The sequence below is a fragment of the Mizuhopecten yessoensis genome, unplaced genomic scaffold (genome assembly GCF_002113885.1).
Source record: "Mizuhopecten yessoensis strain PY_sf001 unplaced genomic scaffold, ASM211388v2 scaffold8037, whole genome shotgun sequence".
Taxonomy (NCBI): Eukaryota; Metazoa; Mollusca; class Bivalvia; order Pectinida; family Pectinidae; genus Mizuhopecten; species Mizuhopecten yessoensis.
Window position 1 is genome coordinate 6,347 of NW_018407347.1, and position 7,937 is coordinate 14,283.

The 7,937-nt window shown below is 33.5% G+C and overlaps 1 long non-coding RNA gene across 1 annotated transcript; it reads left to right on the plus strand.

The window, feature by feature from the left end:
- Positions 1–210: 210 nt before the first annotated feature.
- On the plus strand, positions 211–7,652 carry LOC110454723. The gene is made up of 3 exons (XR_002463400.1): positions 211–305; positions 1,143–1,295; positions 1,918–7,652. It is a non-coding gene; the product is annotated as an uncharacterized LOC110454723 (long non-coding RNA).
- Positions 7,653–7,937: the final 285 nt, after the last annotated feature.

Consider the following 7,937-nt stretch of genomic DNA (forward strand, 5'->3'; position numbering starts at 1 on the left):
CATTGGGCCTCTTGTTACATTTAACACATATTTTTTGTATCAAGTTTTGCATTCTACAAAACCTGCAGAAAACATGAATGATGGGCCATTCAGATTGAACCTAAGTTGTCATAACTATTCTGTGTATATATTGTGATGTGAAAGACAATTTAAGCCACCAAATATAAAAGGTTAACTTATATAATTTACATGTTTTCTGTTTCCAGAGTAAAGAAATAGAAGATGACGACATCTTTGTATATAATGAAGGCTTCAAGCACAAACTTTGTAAAATCAAAATCAACCAAATACAAATGAAAGAAACGGTGAGTATTTACAGTTATCACAATTAATACTGTACAAACGGTGAGTATTTACAGTTATCACAATTAATGCTGTACAAACGGTGAGTATTTACAGTTATCACAATTAATACAGTACAAACGGTAAGTATTTACAGTTATCACAATTAATGCTGTACAAACGGTGAGTATTTACAGTTATCACAAATAATGCTGTACAAACGGTGAGTATTTACAGTTGTCACAAATAATGCTGTACAAACGGTGAGTATTTACAGTTGTCACAAATAATGCTGTACAAACGGTGAGTATTTACAGTTATCACAAATAATGCTGTACACACGGTGAGTATTTACAGTTATCACAATTAATACTGTACAAACGGTGAGTATTTACAGTTATCACAAATAATACTGTACAAACGGTGAGTATTTACAGTTATCACAAATAATGCTGTACAAACGGACTTACTGTGCAGATGTAAAACTTCATCAATAACTTGTTATATTGGTCTGAAAAACAACTGATTTTCTGTTTATGTACTGGCAAGAAACCAGTCAACTTTCAAAGCTAGGGTTGTTTTCCCTTCTTAGTCCACAGTAATTAGTGGATTGATTATTATTCACAAGCCAGAAGAGGCATTAAGTCATTTTGGACTGTTTTCTATAGTCAAAGTCATTCTGTGTTTTAATACAACTGCTAGGGGTGCCGATGTGGTTTCTATAAAAGCATTTGTGTTAAAAAAGGGTATCCCACCAGGTTTTCCCTCAGGGATATGACTTATAAACAAATCACAGTGGTATATTGTGTATTGGGTAGCATTTCTCCTTAATACTAAATGTTTTTAATTTGTGCTTGCAGCAAGAAGAAAACACAAGTACAACGGAACGCGTGTTCCAGGACAGACAGTACCAAGTGGACGCCGCAATCGTCCGCATCATGAAGACTCGAAAAACACTTACACACAATCTTCTAATATCCGAGCTCTATAACCAGCTCAAATTCCCAGTCAAGGTAAACATTGACATGTTAGAATTAATTTATGAAACAACAACAAGCAAAGTAGATCCGATTCCTAGCATTTATTCATACTTCGCAACATACGGGTACTCACAGACACTGCACATAACCTAACCTAGAATTTTGAAGTGTCGACGAAGTGGCATAGGCCTGGCAGAAAACTTGCATGCATTATTAATAGTGTCTATATATGGCAAATAATATGGGCATTTTATATTCTATAGACAGTGAAGTGCTGTATGAACTGTGTGAATGCGCCCGGGGCATATGTCGTAATTCCGGAGGTTATGGCTAAACAAAGCTGTGCAGATGGTTGATTCTAGTTCATGTTGAGTTTACAGGTTAAAGAACAAGACTTCATGACTTGTCTGATTGGGATTGTGCAGAACTCAATATTAGCCTTATAGAATTTTGACACACTATCTTTTCCTTCGTGATTGTACACATAATATTTTCCTGGTATGTCATCATATCAGTATGTACACAGTAGTGTAGAATAAACGTTTGCTTTTGTGATTGGATGAGATATCTAGGAGTTAAATGTAATGTCGCAGAATCAATATTTACATTTTTTTTTTAACTATTAACTAATTCTCAATTTGTGTTTATGTTTCAGCCCGCAGATTTGAAGAAAAGGATAGAAAGTTTGATTGACAGAGACTACATGGAACGTGATAAAGATAATCCAAATCAGTATCATTATGTTGCTTGATTCTTATGGACTATATTAGATGATGATAAAACATTTATTTGACAGAGATTGTTTCTGTCCCACAAACACTTTGATGATTATTTCTGTCGGACATTGAGACAGATTATATCACAGCCATCTGTCTAACGAACGTTCCAGTGATACATTCTGTGCGATCTGCATCATTTCCGTGCTAACATCATCATTGTGTGGATTTCCTCCATGCTGTGTTCGTGGAACATGATGCTGAGAAGTTGCAGATGTTAGTTTCTCTGTGTCATGACAGAACTCCAGATCAATGCTGGCAACAGACATTTCCAGGCCCTTTAGGCCTCGAGGGGCACAGTGTGATGGTCTGAATGTAAACACACGAACACAAACAGTATGAACCTGCTATTATACTGAACCAGTCAATACACTCATCAATACTTTATAGTTAATATGTCAATACATTCGTTCAGGGCAAGTTATCAATCACATTATTCTTCAAATATTATCGGGAATTATTTTTTCTTATTAACAACTTATGCTATTATTGTAAAACATGCAAAATTTTATATTTAATATTTGAAGCCTAGACTTGTTTCTCCTGTTAACATGCTTTACAATTACTCACATCAGGTGACTAGGGCCCTGTATGCGTGTCCGGTTCAACCAGTTCCTTGTGCGTGTCCGGTTCAACCAGTTGGCTTGTTTTTAAATGTAACATTTTCGGGTATAAATCCTGGCTGACCTGCAAAAGTCTGTGCATGCCTTGTAAGGTTTTTTTGTCAATGCTCGCCTGAAAACAGCATCAGATTACTGGGTCCGACCTTATTTCATAAACAAACAACTCTGGTTTAACTGTTTGGATTGCGATAAACGAATGTGATCTAGGCCTGTGCTTAGCTGTGAGGTCGTCAGTCACCTCGCAAGTGTTGTGTGTCCTCTGCCTCTTTACGAACAACATGTTTAATGCAGATTAGCAGCTTTTTTCTTAACTCTTCTTATCATACCGAAATTGTCACATAATTGAGTCTTGTATAGAAACACGTTGGTCACATCTTTGGCTGAAATTGTTGTTCTTTGTCTTGTTATCAGAGTATGGAATACTATTTTAAAAAATTTGTGATTAACTTCATCATTCGACTTGTCTTTGATGTTCTAGAATGGTTTTATACTGTTACCTGGTTTCATTCGGAGCTTTGTTATTTCCATTCTGTATAAGACTAATATAAATTTCTAGATTCTCGCTGTGATCATATACTACATTCATATTCATGCTGAAACAGATTTCACAGCGGGTTCCATATGAATTAAAGCCTTACAAAAATGTGAAGTTGGACAAAGCGAACAGTCTTTAATGTGCTAATTTATGCCTCATAGGAATTTCAAATATTCAGGATATTGACTTGTTATTTTTGAGTATAACAGTATGTTTCGGTGCCATCTAGATTGTTTTCTCATTGGAATTGTTACTGATATGGTTGGTTTTGGGGTAGGAATGCACTTAACATAGGTTTTCTACTGCACAATTAACTCACTCACCCATGACACATTTGAAATCTTCCGTTTCAAAGATTGGAATAGTTCATTATGAAATTTCAGGGGTGAATGTGTTAAACAATATTCAAGTACGATTTTCCAAATCAAAATATTGTGCAGCAAAGAGATCATCATTGAAATTATTTTTTACTGTTTGTTGTTGAAAATTTCATTTCCAAAATAAAGAGGGTTCTTCATTAAGTGGATGTAACGAGAGCTTCGTTTTTTTAAGTTGAAAATTGTCATTCCAAATTAAATAAGCTTCAACTAGGAGTTGATCTACCTGATTCCAATCAATCAATTTTCATATTCTTAGCAAGACACAAGGTTTACAATTTGAAATTAATCACGGGGTAAGAAAATCTGTTTCTACTGTTATGATATAAGTTTCATAGTGTGAAGTGACAGGAGGTGTCCAGTGATCCCTCAGAAGTAGTGTTTTGTCGGGACATCAGACACCACAGCCGCGAGTCCCTTCTGGTTGTGATATCATAATGTCGAAGCTTCATTGAAAACCATTGAAAACCAATATAGACTTTTATGTCCTTTAAACCAAATGTAGTATAATGAAACACTTGTACACATTATTGTATCACCACGCCCCAAACTTCCATTGTATATGGACTCGTCGCTAGAGAAAGAGAGAGAAAAACTGATTTTTGTAAGTAAGGAGATCTATGGGATGTTTGAGTGTTGATGGCCATACATTTGTACTACCATATATTCAGCATTATAAAGTGTATTTATTGTAAGCTTGTGTGGAATTCAGTCTGAACAGTCTACTTCCCACCGACTGACAAAATGCAGGCATTTGTGTGACATACTTTATAACTGTAGACAATGGAGTGATCTGGGTAATTGGATTACAAAATGAATTGTTGCGTAACATTTTCAGGATTTCAGGAAGCATGAAATGCTATAAGTATCCAGAGAGTTTTCCAAAATTATTTAAGTTCCAGACTGTTTTAATATTTTGAGAAATTAAATATTGTTCAATTATTATTATTATTTAATTGATGAGACATCGTGTGAATCAATTTTGACAGTACGGTAAATGTCAATAAATTTAACCCTTTAAAAGTTTTAATTACATTTATTTAAAAAATATTAAGATTTTTTTTATCACTAAATTTGACATAATTTTGTTTCAATTTGACCTTGAAATTCTGAATATTGGTTGTTAGGTCTGATGTTATTTGGTTTTGAATGTGGATTTCTGTAAATGTTCCATTTTGTTTGACATTCTGCAACATTTACCTTAAAATGATCTTCTCAGTAAATATGTACCTCAGACTAAGGTCGAGCCTAGATCTACATACACATTGTGTATTTATGATTAATCTCATAGTTATTTTGGTGTTGTTTCAGATTTGTATGTGCGAGGTTTCTGTACACAATATAGGCACTATTCTTGGGAATGACAGTTGCTGATAAATATGGACACAGTTAAATATGGTACAATTTTCTTCTTCTTTGCCTTGAACTTATGAAAAAAACCTAATAAACCCCAAATTTGTGTTTCTACATTTTCGAATTGAGTTAAAATGTAAATTGTATATATATGCCAAAATCAGAAATCGCAAAAGCAACACATTCAACTGAGATCTAGAAGCAAGGGTGAAAAATGTGTGATTTACAAGAATTCATTTGAATATTCATACAGACTGTTTTTCAAGCAGTGTTTAGGGCTAGATATTCATACAGACTGTTTTTCAAGCAGTGTTTAGGGCTTAATATAATACAGACTGTTTTTCAAGCAGTGTTTAGGGCTTGATATTCACATGCAAAATCACAAAAGTTTGTCGTTCCATATTTATTTAAGATGAAATCGCATAGTTATTTTTTACATGGCACAGATTTCCATCCCATTGTCAGTACTTCTGCAGTTTATATGAGACTAGGCCACCCTGTGATCATCAACCCAACACCTTTGTATAAAACAGACTGAACAATCAGGACTCTTAGTCGCTCCTGTCCTGGTTAGACAACTTAACTTCAAACTACTGTCCCATTTAGTACATGTTCAAAAATATTGAAAAATGTAAAATGACTTTCATAGCAAGCCCTACTATACATACAAGGGATTTTCCTTTAAAGATGTGACAAGCACTTCGTTTACTGCAGTGAAATTAAAGTAAACTATAGAAGTATTTACTAACATACACCCATATACTTTTATTAGTCTCATTATGGAAAAGAAGCTATAATATACGACCCGACATCTCGATATCATGCTCCTCAATATTTCATCTCTCTTTACTTTTTAGGGTTGGTTGTTTTGCAGCCATACTTTTGGAAACAGTTTCTTTCAATTAATCTTTATGCAGAGATATAAAAAAAAACAAAAAAAAAACATGTCATATCTTCTAATAGACAATTTTTCCCCATTTATCATTTGTACAAATTTGTCTAGACCTGTCGGAGTAGAAAACACAGCAATTTTTTTTCTCTTTTATTACTTAGGTAACAGTACCGTCGAACTTGTGAGAACACATGTGCATTCAACTTGATCATGAACAATTAGTTTTTGTACATTTTTCTGAATTTCAATGTGACATACAAATTATATGTAAAGTGAAAGTAGAGAGTGTTGGAGTGCACAATATGTAAGAATGTCATAAGGTCAGTCGTTTTTGTGTCTTATAACAGAAATAAAATGCTCAAAAACCTGTTGTATTGAGCTACATTTAGCTTCACATACATTCACATTTAGTTGTTAAATTCAGGTAAATCTTAATGTTCTATCAATAAGATTAACTGAAAAAATACACATGGAAATACACATACTCTTATGCAGATTTGGATGTTGAATGGGGATATTTATTGTTGTGTAACAAATTCAGATCAGGAGAATTTTGTTTGAAAATTTCACTTCATTCTTCTTATGCTGATGACACTTGTTTGCATTCTTTCACAAACTTTTTTGATGAATCTGATTGAAAGTGCTAACAAATGAAACGTTCCCTCCATTTAGTGCTAGGATTCTACCATGCAGTACTAGTTTGGCTAAATAAATACTTTCCTGGACCATTATTTTTTTTCCACAAATTTTACAAATGAGATGAGGGACAATGCATTGTGTTTGTTATCTTACTTTATCACTCCGAGGAAAGGAACTTGATGAGTACAAATAGACCGCGATCTCAAACTTTATACTCGGTGAATGAGTTAAATGAGTCACCAACATTCTGTTCAGGTATTACCAGGAATTGTAACTGATGTATTAAACGTGAATGGTGTATGTGTATAACAAGTACAGGGTGGTTATTTACTTTATGTGTTTTGGGAATTTAAATTTGTACATATCAGATAACCGTAAACAATGTATCTTAATTATCCTTAGAGGATGTAAAAATATGTTGTGATTAAAAATATGTGAAACGAACATTTCCTGGACAATTAACGCCCGTTGGATTGAGTAGTGGAATGTGTGACACAAAGTCATTAACTCACGGGATATATCTTTTCATATAACTCATGAAATATTTGATGAATTTTTATGATACAAATGTACAAACTATATGATATGGAAAAATAGATGGTTTGATAGTATAATCATAAAAAAAAATAACATTGCTCAAAAGCTTGGCTTCCAAGTGGATTTTCACCTTGTAAATTTATTTTTCAAATATTTGCAATTATTCGCAAACTTTTGTGAAATATTTTTTTCTGAAGATGGTAAAAAGCTACCTCCCTCACGTGTTAATTTTGTATACCATGTCTATTTCAGATTCTGCATATTTCTATCTTGGATCTTGTTACCATATCATATTCGGAGATGAAATATATTGTTTGTATCATGAAAATTTGTCAAATACATTGCATTCACGAGTAATCCAAAAATATACATTACCTGAATGATCTTGTCCAGCTTATATTTAATGATTGGTCATTAGCATACTTGATACTTATCCTTATGATAACAGTTTATTGGAATTTTTATCTTTCTGAGAAAGATATGGGTGACGTTCCTACAGAGCTGGTGTGTCTGTGTAGTATTTATAGGTAACTGTTGTCGGGTGTGAGATACGATACTAGCTCGCTGGTGTTCTGTGCTAAGTGATATTTTCAGGAATTGTATACATATGAAAATGAAAAATATTGATCAGAATTAAAAATCTTAAAATGCAATGACACTAGTTTTATTATGTTTCAGTGACTGTAATATGTTGTAATGAACTTTTTGACATAATTGATTCCTGTGACCTTGAAAGTAGGAAAATCTTTCTTTGAAAAGTTTATCGGGCTCCAACCTATGAAGCTATTAGCCCCTTGGGAAGGTAAGTTAAAATGGAAACAATACATAAATACATAACACCATAATGTATGGTGTGTTGTTCTTCAACTTTTACCTCAAACGACTTCTTAAGAACTGGAGGATAAAATTCAGTCTGGATAACTTCTCCTAATTGTGAGCTAAT